Raw genomic sequence first — 15693 nt, forward strand, 5'->3', positions numbered from 1 at the left:
TTTTGCGGGATGTACGGTACGTGCCAAAGTTGAAGAAGAATCTCATCTCATTGGGGGCTTTAGAATCTAAAGGCCTAGTTGTGACGATGCGAGATGGAATTCTTAAAGCAACTTCAGGAGCACTGGTGATGTTGAAAGGCGTGAGGAAGAACAATCTGTATTACTATCAAGGTAGTACAGTGGTGGGGACAGTAGCGACAACAACTTCTAGCTCTAAGAAGGATGCTGAGGCAACGAAGTTGTGGCATATGAGGTTGGGACATGCTGAAGAGAAATCCTTGCAAATTCTTACCAAGCAGGGAGTGTTGAAAAGTACGAAGGCTTGCAAACTTGAATTTTGTGAGCATTGTGTTCTGAGAAAACAACGAAGAGTGAAGTTTGGCACTGCAATTCACAATACCAAGGGTATTTTGGATTATGTGCATTCAGATGTGTGGGGACCTGCCAAGACTCCGTCAATCGGAGGTAGGCATTATTTTGTCACTTTTGTGGATGATTTTTCCAGGAGAGTTTGGGTGTTTACTATGAAGAACAAAAATGATGTGCTTGAAATTTTCCTTAAAGCTCAAGTTGAAAACCAGACAGGAAGGAAGATTAAGGTTCTTCGAACAGACAATGGAGGAGAATACAAGAGTGATTCGTTCCTGAAGGTATGTCAAGATTGTGGCATAGTTCGGCACTTCATTGTTAGAAAAACACCACAGCAGAATGGGGTGTCGGAGCGTATGAACAAGACACTTGTGGAGAAAGTTCGTTGTATGTTGTCTAATGCTGAGTTAGGCAGAGAGTTTTGGGCTGAGGCTGTGACATACGCTCAACATCTCGTCAATCGTTTGCCATCATCTGCTATAGATGGCAAAACCCCGTTAGAGGTATGGTCTGGAAAACCTACAACTGATTATGATTCTTTGCATGTTTTTGGTTCTATACACGAAATACCACAAGTGACTCTCCTATGGCAGAAGAAGAGTCAGATGAGGAAGAGGTTCCTACCCAAGAATCTCAACAACAATCAGCGTCAATTGCAGTTAGAAGACAGAGACGAGATATTCAGAAGCCTGCTCGTTTCATGGATATGGTTGCCTATGCACTTTCAGTTGTTGATGACATTCCATCCACTTACCCAGAAGCCATTCTGAGTTCAGAGAGTGGTAATTGGGCAGGTGTGATGGAAGAGGAGATGCAGTCTTTGAAGAAGAACAAGACATGGAAGCTGGCACAATTACCAAAAGGTAAGAAGGCAATTGGGTGCAAATGGGTATTTGCAAAGAAAGAAGGATTTCCTAATAAAGAAGATGTTCGCTACAAGGCAAGGTTGGTTGCTAAAGGCTTTGCTCAGAGGGAGGGAATTGATTATAATGAGGTATTTTCTCCAGTTGTTAAACATTCCTCTATTCGAATTTTGTTGGCACGGTAGCACAGTTCAATTTGGAGCTTGCTCAACTTGATGTAAAGACCGCGTTCCTACACGGTGATTTGAAGGAGGAAATCTATATGACTCAACCAGAAGGATACAAGGTTGATGGTAAAGAAGATTGGGTTTGTAAACTTAGCAAATCTTTGTACGGATTGAAACAATCTCCGAGACAGTGGTACAAACGATTTGATAAGTTCATGAAGGGTCAGAAGTACAAGAGAAGCAAATATGATCACTGTGTGTATTTGAGTAGACTTGAAGATGGTTCCTACATTTACTTACTCTTATATGTTGATGATATGCTGATTGCAGCAAAGAGCCAAGTTGAGATTGACAGGTTAAAGGCTCAGTTGAGTAAAGAGTTCGAGATGAAGGATTTGGGGGAAGCCAAGAAGATTCTCGGCATGGAGATAAACAGGGACAGGGAGAGGGGAAAACTTTGGCTGTCACAGAAGCAGTATTTGTAGAAGGTACTACAACGTTTTGGTATACACGAAGATACAAAACTTGTAAGTACCCCACTTGCTCCTCATTTGAAATTGAGTAGCCGTTTATCTCCGACGACTGATAAAGAACGAGAATACATGGCGAAAGTCCCATATGCAAATGCAGTTGGAAGCTTGATGTATGCAATGGTGTGTACAAGACCAGATATTTCACAGGCTATGAGTGTTGTTAGCAGGTACATGCATGATCCGGACAAGGGTCATTGGCAAGCTGTGAGATGGATTCTACGGTACCTCCAAAATACCTTAGATGTTGGATTGACATTTGAGCAAGATGAATCACTTGGTCAATGCATAGTTGGATATTGTGATTCTGATTATGCAGGTGATTTGGATAAGCGACGGTCTACAACTGGCTATTTGTTCACTTTAGCAAAAGCGCCAGTTAGTTGGAAGTCTACCTTGCAGTCTACGGTGGCTTTGTCTACGACAGATGCAGAGTATATGGCGATTACAGAGGCTGTGAAGGAAGCAATTTGGCTTCATGGGTTGCTTAAAGACTTGGGAGTTGGTCAGAAACAACTTGAGTTATATTCTGACAGTCAGAGTGCTATTCATTTAGCAAAGAATCAAGTCTTTCATGCACGGACGAAGCACATTGATGTTCGCTATCACTTTGTGCGTGAGATTCTCGAAGAAGAGGAGATTGTTCTCCAGAAGATTCACACTACGGAGAATCCTGCACATATGCTCACCAAGGTGGTTACAAGGGCCAAGTTTGAACATTGTTTAGACTTGGTTAATATCTTGCACATTTGAAGTTGGCGCCCGGAGGCGCAAATTTGAAGCACCACAAAGTTTGTTTTTGTTATGTTTTGAGAAGATTTGTTTTAGGTGGGACTTGAAATTAAGTCAAGGTGGAGATTTGTTGATTTTGGATTAATCCCAAGTCCCACATCGGTGGGTTCATTGTTTGGGAAGGAGGTTTGAGGGTTATAAATTAAACTCTTCTCCTTCACTGTTAGATATCCCAATTTGTAATATCTTCTCCCATAATAATAAAAGCAGACTATTTCAGCTGTGCTCGGAGATTAGGCTAAACAGGCCGAACTCCGTTAACAATTTTCTGGTGTGTTTTTCCCTCTTTATCTCTTTTATTATTCCGCTTTATTTATTCAATATTATTTGTCGGGTAGCTCTGTTAGGGTTCTGTTTTAGTGGGAAAATTACCCGTTTTTCCCAACATTGCTTTCATATTACTATGTTCAATGGAGAGATTTCTCCATTTTTTGTGTTGAGATTTTTTTTATCGCATTCAGGGCCAAACACTGCTATTTGACGGTCCTTTCGTTCATTTCTCATTAACAACTTCTCTAAATTTGTGCCATGCCAGTTACATGGTGATTTTTGTGTTCTGACATGTTTTTCTTTATCATGCAAGTTAATTAATTTGCTTGCCATTATTTGTAGGATTTACCTCCTCTGTTTGTCAGATTCATACGTAGTCGCATGTTTAACAATGTTGATCTTCATGGGCATTTAAAGGAAGTCAACTGCAATGCTTTAGTCGATTAGTTTCCTAGAAGATGTATACAATTTGGAAGTGGTTGGAGGGAATTTTTTGAATGTCATGTTCTTGGTGAAGGGGACAAACTGATTTTTGAGTACCATAGTGGGAAGCCCTCTATCGTTATCAGGGTCATTGTAGTTTCCTAAAGAAGTTGTTTTTGTTTTTGCTCTATGCTCAGTTTGGAAAATGTTTCCCTTTGATGGAAACAAGGACAATTTTAAATTTCACTTTTTTCATAGCTTTTATTGTTATTTAATCAATGTTTGACAATATGCTATTTCTTTTGGTATTCGTTCTTTGGATTAAAGGCATGTGCATTAATCTTTTTGTATATTGTTTTCATATCATATTATGACACGATTTTAAATTCTTAATGTTTGTATCTGACATTGTTGAGTTCAATTTATAATTACACTTTTCATGTGGATGATATTTTCATGTTCATTTGTTTATATTCATTTTATTCTTAACACAAAATAATTGTTTACCTATTTTTTCTGCAATTATAATTTTTATTACTTGAACAAGCAACATTGTAACAAATGTTAATGATAATTTTTTATGTCCAATTTTTTATTTATTTTCTATATTATTTATGAGGTGTCGGATTAATTTGATGTGCTCAACTCCAAATTTTTGTTTATGTTGAAAAACACACATTATTATTATTTATAGGCTTGTATTGGGCCTCTTGAAAACATTGTTTCTGTTGAAAAACACACATTACAAACATATCCAAGAAGACATCCAACTCATCAAAACATAAACTAGAGCTTTGGTCAAAAGAAGACAAGAAGACCGAGTTTCTGCTCACTAGTCATCATTATTTTTGGGCCAAGCTTTAACTTAAATAAATTGTATAAAGTTGTTTAGGATTTCATGGGCCTTGTAATCGGCCTTGTATTGGGCTTTGTATTGAGCCTAGTAGCATAAAATAATTGAACCAAATATTTGGGCCAAGTAGCATAGGTTTTTGGGCTTGTATTTGAGCCAATAGTAAAATAGATCTAGTTAGGGTAACAATTGGGCTTCTTTGAGCCCAATGTAACCCTAAAACGTCTAGGGTATATTGGAGAACGAAAATCACCTTGGCATGGAGCACATGAACATCCACATGACAGCGTAGGAGTGGAGAGGATTTAGCATGGAAGGTGTGAGCTAAACATGGAAAGCATGACTCCACATGGCACTTTCTCATTGAGAGTTTTATTTTGAATTTTCAAATTTTGGCTCCAAAATGTTCAACCCTCTCTCCTATAAGTTGAGGTGCTTGGCTCATGAACTACTAAGATTAATGAATGAGTGAATTATTGCCAAGATTGCATGCTTTCTCACTCTCTTGTCTTGCCTCTCTAGGATAGACACCTTAATATTCTTTTTCACCTTCTCCAAGTGATATGGTCCAACCAATCACTCTCCCTACCTATCATGCACCTTCAAGGAAACCATAGCTCCATTGGAGCCATCCTTGTCTACTTCCTCCATAAAGCTTCCGCAATCCACCACAAAAATTCAGAAAGACTGAAGGCAATGTTATCATTTGGTATCAGAGCTTTGGTTCTTCAAGAGATAAGTATTTTCTCTTCATTTTAATTGTGTGTTCTTCATTTTTCTGTGTGGTTCATCATATTCTGAATTGTCTTGTTGTTTTTAATTTCAATTTTAATTTCATAATGTTGTTTTAAAAGTGTTGTTTGGTTTATATTTTGTTCAATTGTTCTTGAACAATCTGGTTGCAATTTTATAGGTTTTTATTGAGTATTTGAGTGTAGATGTTTTGTTTTTGCTTTTTATTTGAGTCTTATTGTGATTTTAATCAGTGCAAATTGTTTGGTTGAGTCATTTTAATTTTTGAATCCATTCAAGCATTGTCAATGTTATGTGCATCCAAAATTGTCATCAATTCTATGTAGTACTTTTCTTGTTAATTTTGGTTGCTTGATTTTAATTTGAATACAAAATATATTTTGAATTTGAGCTTTGATGCCTTTTTATTTTTCCATATTTGAGTTCATACTTGTGTGTTAGTTCCATACAAGTTCATTTTCCATCCAATTCTATTATGTTTTTGAAGTTTCATTGTTGTTTTTTAATTCCAAATAGGTTTTCTCTATTTCACAGTTTTTGTGTTGGTTGAAAACGTTTATAAAAATTAATTTCATAGGTGAAAAATTTTGAAATTATGTATTTGAGCAGTTTGATGTGTTGAGAAAAGGTGAAAAAAAAGTATAGCAAAATTCAAAATAGAAAAAAAAATGGTAAATGAAAAACGAACAGAGTACAAAAATTCTGACTCTAGAAAAATTTGAATTGGCAGTGAATTTGAAAAAGTTATTGCAATTATTTGGCACCCTGTATTTGAGAAATTCCAGCGCCTAATTTGAGCTTAAACATTGTTTCTATTATTTAAATTTCAAATTCCAATTTGAATTATTCTGTCCAACATAAATTCGGGAAGTTGTGAAAATTTACACACACAAAAAGTTAGTGTTGTTTTTTTGTTTTATTCATCTATTCTAGTTCCATTCACTAGGATTCTACTTTGTGTCCTTCCTTTTCTTGTGTACCTTAATTTTTTGCTTGTTAATTTTATTGAATACTCTTTCAATTCATGTCAAATATCAACTCCATTTGCAGTAGTCCTCAATTTTAAATTTTCGTTTTGTTGCTTTAAACTTGTTTGACCTCTCTTAGTGGAAGTGACCTAAAAAGTGTTTTGGTGAGTTGTGGAGCTGAAACTTTTGGTGTAAGCTACATCACTAAAGAAGTGAAAATCGAATATCAAAGGTTGAATATCCCAAGGAGACAAAGCAAGGGACAACATCAAATTTTTATACACAAATACCAAAAGGAACTACAAGTGAAGGAGTGCATAAAATAAGTGTTTAAATTTCTTGTGCATCAAAATTGTTGGTCTAATTTTTCATTGTATTTCTTTGAGTTGTAATTTTCAAGACTTTGTTCAATTAGTGTATTAAATTTCGTTTTATTCGGTGAGTGTGTCTTCAAGGTTCAAAGTGCCAAAAAGCCAAAAAGCCTTTTCTGGGAATTTGTCTAGTTTTAAAGCTTTCTAGTTAGAAATTTCTTTCAATTGTTTTATTGCTTTGCATTGTTTCTCTTGCATAAAAACTTGCTTTTCATATTTGATTGTGCTCTAAGTAAATTTCTTAGAGAAAGGTTTGTGAAAGTGTTGTGGGATAGTATCTGGCAAGGAAAGGCTTGGTACTTAAGAGATCCAAGTGATTCACCTCCCTTTCCTGAGAAATTACCTACTTCACTCCACCTATTTTTCTTTTTGAAAAATACTTTTATCACATAACCCTAAACATGTGTACTCGTTCTTCAATTCATAGTGAAAGTGATAGAAAATACACACAATTCTTTTGAAACAATTGGATAAATATTTTCAATCACTATCACTTAGACAATTACAACATGAGGCTCAAGTTTTAGAAGATAAAAAAGAAAGAGATGTCCATCTTGCACTTTTGGAAGAGGAGTTGAAGATTGTTAGGGAAAAGGATGAATACATAAGAAAATTAAAGAAATATTCACATGCATCTAGTTCTAGGTTAAGTGACTCACATGCTGAGGGGAGTCTAAGAGTTAATGAATATTATCAACCTCCACCTAGAAAAACTAGAAGAGAAAGCCCAAAAGAGACTAGGGTAGACTTACCTCATTTTTATGGGAAGGAAAATGTTGAAACATACCTATATTGGGATATGAAAGTAAAACAACCTTTTGCTTTCCATCATGTTAATGAGGAGATGATGGTACCCTTAGCCACTTTAAGCTTTCAAGGAAATGCTATGTATTGGTGGACAACCCTAAAGAGAGATAGGCGCCTCCACAAGGACCCTCCCATAGAATATTGGAATGATCTTAGGAGAGCCTTGAGACGCCGCCATATTCCTTCTTACTACAATAGGGAGTTAATGTTCAAGCTTCAAAGATTCCAGCAAAAGAACATGAGTGTAGATGAGTATAGGCAAAAGATGGAGTTTTCCATGATGAGAGCCTCTATTAGGAAGGAAGAAACCACCACCATATCTAGGTTCCTTAGTGGTCTCAATCTTGAGATAAGAGATAGAGTGAAACTTTTGCCCTATAGGGACTTGAATGACTTGATCAAACTTAGCATAAAAGTTGTACAACAAATTTTGAGAAAAGAGTCAAGTCACAAGAAGAGTTCTTATTCTAACTCTTATCCTAAGAAGGAGTACAAAAAGGAAAGGGAGGATAGTTTTTCAAAAGATAAATCCAAAGTAGAAACTCCCAAGAACCTAGGAAAGGATGTGTCTACCCCACAAACACTTTTTGTGATGTTGTTGCTTATCATGGGCAATGAACAACACAAAGGAAGCAAAAATAATTTTGAAAAGGGCCCTATTTCTTTCCAACAAAACTTTTATAAAAGTAACAAAGGGCCTTATTTCCTTACTATTTAATTTGAATACACTAATCTTAATTTTCTTAGCTCAGTTTTCTTTGATGTTTACTGTAGGTTAATATTTTATCCTGGAGGGCGAGTATAGTTTTCAAAACAGGAATAAGGTTGTTGTTCGAGATCAATCCTGTAGATCTAAGAACAGATCCTCTCAAGAAGGAGGGGGTGATGGTAGAGCCCCTAGCCACACATAACCACATAATAAGGAGGACCTATACATTGTTTATTGATTTATTTGCAAATATGGGTCTAATTGAGATTTTGTTTATTTTTGTAAGTTTAATCAAGAGGATAACTCTAGCATGAAGGAATTTACAAACATATCCAAGAAGACCTCCAACTCATCAAAACATAAACTAGAGCTTTGGTCAGAAGAAGACAAGAAGATTGAGTTTCTACTAACTAGTCAACATTATTTTTGAGCCAAGCTTTAGCTTAAATAAATTGTATAAATTTGTTTAGGATTTCATGGACCTTGTATTGAACCTAGTAGCATAAAATAATTGAACCAAATATTTGGACGAAATAGCATAGGTTTTTGGGCTTGTATTTGGGCCAATAGTAAAATAGATCTAGTTAGGGTTAAAAGTGACTAGTTAGGGTAACAATTGGGTTTCTTTGAGCCCAATGTAACCCTAAAATGTCTAGGGTATATTGGAGAACGAAAATCACCTTGGCATGGAGCACATGGACGTCCACATGGCAACCTAGGAGTGGAGAGGATTTAGCATAGGTGTGAGCTAAACATGGAAAACATGACTCCACATGGCACCTTCTCATTGGAGAGTTTTATTTTGAATTTTCAAATTTTGGCCCCAAAATTTTCAACCCTCTCTCCTTTAAGTTGAGGTGTTTGGCTCATGAATTATTAAGATTAATGAATAATTGAAATTTTTCCAAGATTGCATGCTTTCTCACTCTCTTGTCTTGCCTCTCTAGGATAGACACCTTAATCTTCTTTCTCACCTTCTCCAAGTGATATCGCCCAACCAATCACTTTCCCTACCTATCATGCACCTTCAAGGAAACCATAGTTGCATTGGAGCCATCCTTGTCCGTTTCCTCCATCAAGCTTCTTCAATCCACCACAAAAATTCAAACGAAATGAAGGCAATGCTATATAAGGAAGAATCATCATTGTCTTGCCAAGTAATGTAGGCTCTTCTTGCTTTTCCCTTCCTTTCAATCTTCTTGCTTGCCCCTCTCTCCTTGCACTCATTATTTGGACAATTGGCCTTGATATGACCCTATTTACCACATCCAAAACAAGTATAGTTTGTAGAAATAAATTCATTTACCTTCTTACTATTATACCTGTTTGAAGATGGGTTCTTGTCCCAATTGTTCTTTTTCAAGAACTTGCTAAACATTCTTGTCAACAAGTTGAGAGTTTCACCATCACTTCCCTCACTTGTGTCTTGACCATCTTTATGACCATCAGCTCTCAAAGCAATGCTTCTCACATGTTTTTCTTCATGTTATTGGTCATTTAGGAAGTTCATCTCAAGTTCATGCTCCCTTAGCTTACCAAACAAGGAGGTTGTGATCAAAGTTGTCAAATCCTTGGATTCAGAGATTGTAGTGACCTTTCGTTGCCAAGATCTATCCAAGCATTTGAGGATCTTGATGTTCAGCTCCTCCCTTTCAAAGATCTTGCCAAGGCTGATGAGATAATTCACAATGTTGGTGAATCTTTTCTGCATAGCTTATGTGATGTGAGTTGATTTTAGATGTTTTCTTTTAAGGTGACACTTTACTTAAGATTGAGATTTTAGCACAATTATGGTGAGTACCCTAAGAAGATCCCCATTGGACACAAACTTAACCAAGTGGTTAAGTAAATGTGAAGGGTCACTTCACAAGGGCAAAGAGAAAAACACAAGAATATGGGTGACAATGATGCAAAGGCGGAAATTAAAGAACACAAAGGAAACAACAAAATGATTTGACCGAATGGAAGAAATGGAAATAAACAATAACATATAACAAAGAGAATTAATGGAATGAAAGATGAAAAACAAAGATGAAGGAAAAGAAAGCTTATGGATGATGGAATGAGAGGATGAACACGCCACTAGGATGGTGGATTCTCCAAGATAAGTGTAGAGGGTCGCCACTTGAGAGCTCTCAAACTCACTCAAGATAAGACCTAATTCTTAGAGGACACAAGCCTCGCACAAGTCTCACACAAATTGTGCAGAGTTTCTTTACTATTCAACTTCAACATGAAAAATACAATGGGTAAACCTCCTATTTATAGGTGAAGGAGCCTTGGAAAACAAGCAAGAGGGGTAGGATGGGAAAAGGGAAAAAATGGGCAGCCTTAGGGTTTGACTAAGTCAAACCCGCATCATAGGCTTATCCTTCTAAAAACTAGGTCAAAATGCCTTCATAAAGGGCTAAGAACAAGCTAAAATGATAACTACACCCCCTATTATGCTAAAGGCACCTTATTCTAGCCTATCTTTGCTATTTAGACCCTAAAGTGAGCCCAATTATTTACAACATGTTTTATTTTTAAGAAAAACCAGAAGGAAGAACTTTTGATATTCTGGTTTAAAGCTTCTTCTTCTTCTTTTGTTGATGCTTTCTCGAGTTTTGGTGGGGCCCGACTTTGTATACTGAGGTGACTGACCTTTTATGTGATGTGCTTGATGTGTCCATAGTCATTTGCTGGTTACTTTTGTTTGTATCATTATTTGAGTTGATTTTTAGATGTTTTCATTTATGGTGGCACTTCACTTAGAATTGGGATTTTAGAAAATTAATGGTGAAACCTAAGGAAGATTCCCACTGGACACGAACTTAACCAAGTGGTTAAGTAAGTATGAAGGTTCACTTCACAAAGGAAAAGACAAAAGCAATATAAGGTGATAGATGGAATGCAATTGCAGAAAAGAAAAGGCTATAAGGTAACATCAATGGTGGTCATAGCCGAACCAAATGATGAACCATAAGCATAAAGCCATGAACAAAACCGAAATGAAAAGAACAACTTAAGAACATAATGGGAGGCATAAATGGAAAGGAAAATGAAAGAAGGGATTGTGAGAGTGGTAAATGCCACTTGGGGTGTGGAGACCACCAAGATGAGTGAAGGGCCGCCACTTGAGAGTCTCACACTTTTGATAAGTGCCAATGTGTAGTTTTTATGATTGAGAAAATTGAACACTTTGGAACTTAATTGTTGCTTAATGTAAGAAAATTACCCTAATTTGAGAATTATTGAATCTGATTATATATTTTGAACCAAAAAACAAATGAAGAAATTTATTCTCTATTTTTGTGTAAATTGCAGATGAATATGAAGCATTGAAAGAAAGAAAACAAAAACTTAATTAGATCACAAGAAGATTTAGCTCAAGCTAGAAGATTTAGCTCAAGCTAGAAGATTTAGCTGAAGTTAGAGGATTTAGCTCAAGCTAAAACTATCCAGATTTGATTAAAGGTGCAGTACTAATCTAGCTTAGGCTAGAATTACTAGCTCAAGCTGAAAATGCACCGAAAGATCTAGCTTAAGCTAAATTGGCTCGCTTGAGCTAAAGTTCAATATATAAATTTTGGAACAAAGTGAATAAAGAAGCGGTGGAAAAAGATTGGATTTTTATAGAGAGAGATTAGTGAGAGAAGAAGAAGGAGAACTCTGTTCTTAGGAGAAGAACTTGCTCATATTAGCCCTTCTTATGAAATCCAGATCAAGAATGAAGATTGAAGGAGTTGTCATGAGTGGCTAAGTGCTTTCTAACTTGGGATTGAATGTAATCTAATATGTTCAAATGTATTTTTGGTGATATATATAATATTTTCTTTTCTACTCGTTCTTGGTATTTTTGTTTCATGCTTATTGCTTGATTTTATCTGATCAATAGAGTCTTGATTTTGATCCTTAAATTTAACTGGAAAGTACTTTTAAGGTTCTGAGTATTATATATTGTATTATTAAAAAATACAGATGATTGAGATAGACACAATTCAATCCCAAGTATCTTTCTCTATATTTGATAAGTAAGTTTTGTTACGTCTTGAATCAAACCCTAAACCTTTGAGTTACTTCTTGTGCAATCTTTAATTTGGTTATGAAAAAGTTCTCAAAGTTATTTTCTATACTTGATGAGTTTTATAATAAAACATCTTAATTAGAATTGTTTCCCATGGGTTCGACATTCGTACTTTAAAGAGTATTATATTACAATTGATTCGGTACACTTGCCGAGAAAAATCAACAAGTTTTTGGTGTCGTTGCCAGGGAACAATTTCTTTTAAGAATTTATGAAGTATAACTTATTAAGTATTGTGAATAGTTTGTTTTCTTTGTGAATAGACACTTGTTTAGACCTTATTCTTTTATCATGTGCTAATCCTTGCTTGAGTTGTCTTAGTTATATGTTATTAAGAGGACAGGTTCCTGAAGATCAATTGGAATTTGATCTAGAAATTGAGAAGACATCTAGAAAAAATCAGAGCAAGAAGAGAGAAGAAAAGAAGAAGCAAGGACAAACACAAGGAGAATCTTCCAACACTCTCAACTCACACAATCAAATAGGGTTCCAAATGGCTGAAAATAGACAAAATCCACCTAGAAGGACATTGGGAGACTATGCTATGCAACAAGTGATGGAGGAGGGCCAAGCACAACCTCCCATGAAAGGCTAGACCCCAAGTCAAGAGCGCCTAGACCCAAGCCAAGCATCTAAGACCAAGCTAGGAGCATCTAAGATCAAGCTAGGAGCGTCTAAGACCAAGCTAGGAGCGTCTAAGATCAAGCTAGGAGCGTCTAAGACCAAGCTATGAGCGTCTAAGATCAAGCTAGGAGCGTCTAAGACCAAGCTAGGAGCGTCTAAGATCAAGCTAGGAGCGTCTAAGATCAAGCTAGGAGCGTCTAAGACCAAGCTAGGAGCGTCTAGGACAAGAAGACTTGGATCAAGCTATGAATGGAGAATGACATATTGGTACATGTTCTGTGAAGGCTCATCAAGTGTAGCCTAGTTTTAATTGGGGTGTAAATAGCATAGCCATGTGGACAAATGTTTATTTTTCTGTACATTAGAATTAAGGAGGAGTTAACCTTGATTAGCTAAAGGTTTCTAGAAGCCTTCACTAATCAAGTTCGGCCATGTGTAAGTTGGAGGGCCATGTGCACCCATGTGCCATGTGCTCCATGTGCCTCCATGTGCCACTTCTTTACATTTCGTTTGGCTTACATTTGTGTAGCATTTAGGTCATCAAATCTGGTTCTCTTTAGCCTATAAAAAGAGGAGCCTACACCTTGTATTTTAAAGATTAAATTGAGTAATGTTATGCTGGCCATATAGTGCCATACTTTACTCCTTGCCTAGCTTCTAGGTTTTAGTCTTCCTTTCACCACCTACAAAGGGGCTGGCCGAACCTCCCCATGTCCATACTCTTCATGCACCTTCAAGGTCACCACACCTCCTAGGAGGACCTTGTCCACTCTCATCCATAAGCTTCCGCACCATCTTCAACCAATCATCCAAGAAGAGCTCATAGGAAATCCATCAACAAGGACCAAGGCATTTCTCTAGTATAGCCATACCTCCTGCCACCAAATCATTAGAAATGAAGCCATTTTTTCTTAGTTTAATCAGCACTCATCAATTCGCTGGAATGGATCTTGAAGACCCTTATACTCATCTATCCACATTCTATGAGTTGGTTGAGACCATGGGCTTCGAGGAAAATGACATTGAATCTGTTTATCTACGTCTATTTCCTTTCTCACTTGCAAGAAAAGCAAAAGAATGGTTAAAGTCGCATCCAAACCAGAGTTTAAGTAGCTGGAATGATGTAGAAGAGAAATTCCTACATAGATTCTTCCATGGCTTTGAGGATATTGCTCAGTTGAACATATTCCACAATGGTTTAAGGCCTGATACTAAAATGATCTCGGATGCTGTAGGAGGAGGTACAATGATGATTGTTGATGCAAAGCAAGCTACAAGAATCATTGATGCCTTAGCCTCAACAGATTACCTAGCTCAACATGATAGATATACAATGCAAAAGAAAGGGGTGTTGGATCTTAGTACTTCAGATGCATTTTTAGCACAAAATAAGATTTGGACTCAACAAATTGAGGCATTAACCAAGCAAATGTCAAAACTACCTCAACAATTACATGCAGTAAATTCTTCTTCAATTCAGAATCAAGCTTTGAAGTGTGATTTTTGTGGGGGAGATAATCTTAATGACCAATGCTCTTACCAAAATCCATAAGAGGAAGAAGTTCAGTATATGAATAATCAAGGAAGGCAAGGTGGCTTTGCATCTAATTATCCCAATAGCATGGCCCAAGGATGGAGGAATAATCCAAATCAAGGATTTGGGTGGAAGCAAGAGGCTGGATCATCTAACAGACAAGTTCCTTATCAGCGGCCACCACATTATCCTTCTATTGATGAGATAGCATCCAAATTGGAGGATACTTTTGAGAAGATCATGCAAGCCTCTCTATCAAATCAGAAAAATACTGAAGCATCAATAAGGAATTTAGAAACACAGGTGAGGCAGTCGGCTAAACAGTTAGTTGATAATCAAGGAAGTCAATTTTCAGCGAATACACAAACGAATCCCAAGGAGCATTGCAAGTCTATCATTACCAGAAGGGGGAAAGTTATAGGAAAAGGAATTGGGGATAATTTAGTTGTTGAGGAGGAGATTTTAAAAGAGAGAGAGAGAATGAAAAAGAACATATTGAGTGTGTTCCTGCCGGTTGAATGAGAAAGTCTTCGCGCGTGGCTTTGACTTGCACTCGAGGACTGCTTCGTCTTCAACTCAGATCTCCGCCTTGCGCCGTCGTGAGAACCTGAAATGAAACGAGCAAAGGGCGCCCTCGCGGCCATTTCCACTTCGACAATCAAGTCAGCGAAGCAAGAAACATCAAAACCTCCGTATCGGAGATTGTAACTGAATCGTAACTAACTTTGAACTCTCTCTCTCTCTGAGTGAGAGTGTAAACTGAGTAATGTGTGCAACTGATAGAACGTACCTTAGTAAACTTTTCAGAGAAGCTTATATACCTTGATGTTTCAATGCTTATTGCCACGTGTCCTTCTGACTTGACCGCCATTCCACGTGGAAAGCCTTACCACGCTGTAACCCAACTTAGGGAAACTCCAACGTGTAAGTCTTCCTTCTCTGGAGTGCATCTGGTGCGAGGGGTGACTAACTGGGTGCCAACTCATGCGTCCCAGCTTCTAGTCACTCACTCTGGGAGTGTATCTACCTTCCTCTCGTACCATGCACATGGTTCTCCCCTGGGCGTGGCCCTCTCCTGGGTCGTATCTGTCCCAGGGATTCTCCAGTGGTGGCGTGGGTACTTCACGAGGCAGGCTACCCTCCCTGCTGATACTGGGATATTGGGACTATGGCCTTGAAGCCACCTTTCTCTTCTCTTCATTACTGTTCTGAGGTACCGGGGCCCGAGGCCTCCTCGCCCGTACCGTTGCCTCTTAGCGTGTCATCCCCTCCACGGTCTTTCCTACCTGTGGGTATCGGGGGATGACAACATCAACACATGAGTCTACCAATGCCTATCATGGCGACGCCTCTTCCATGCGATGCCTACACCTGGCGACGCACAAACTGGTCAACCTGTTGACTTTATCCCCTTGGCCCCCTGGCGGGTCCCACCACGTGTTTGACTTTGACTTTGGTCAACGCTCGGGGACAGGATGGTACACAAGCCCCCCAGTCTTGAGCTGAAACTTGTTTCAGCAAAAAGACTAAGGCCTCGCCCTACCATCCACGTGGCACTCCTGATGACGTGACATTCTCTGAATAGCTGACGTGA

This window comes from Phaseolus vulgaris, chromosome 8, assembly GCF_000499845.2.
Source record: "Phaseolus vulgaris cultivar G19833 chromosome 8, P. vulgaris v2.0, whole genome shotgun sequence".
NCBI classification, from domain to species: Eukaryota; Viridiplantae; Streptophyta; class Magnoliopsida; order Fabales; family Fabaceae; genus Phaseolus; species Phaseolus vulgaris.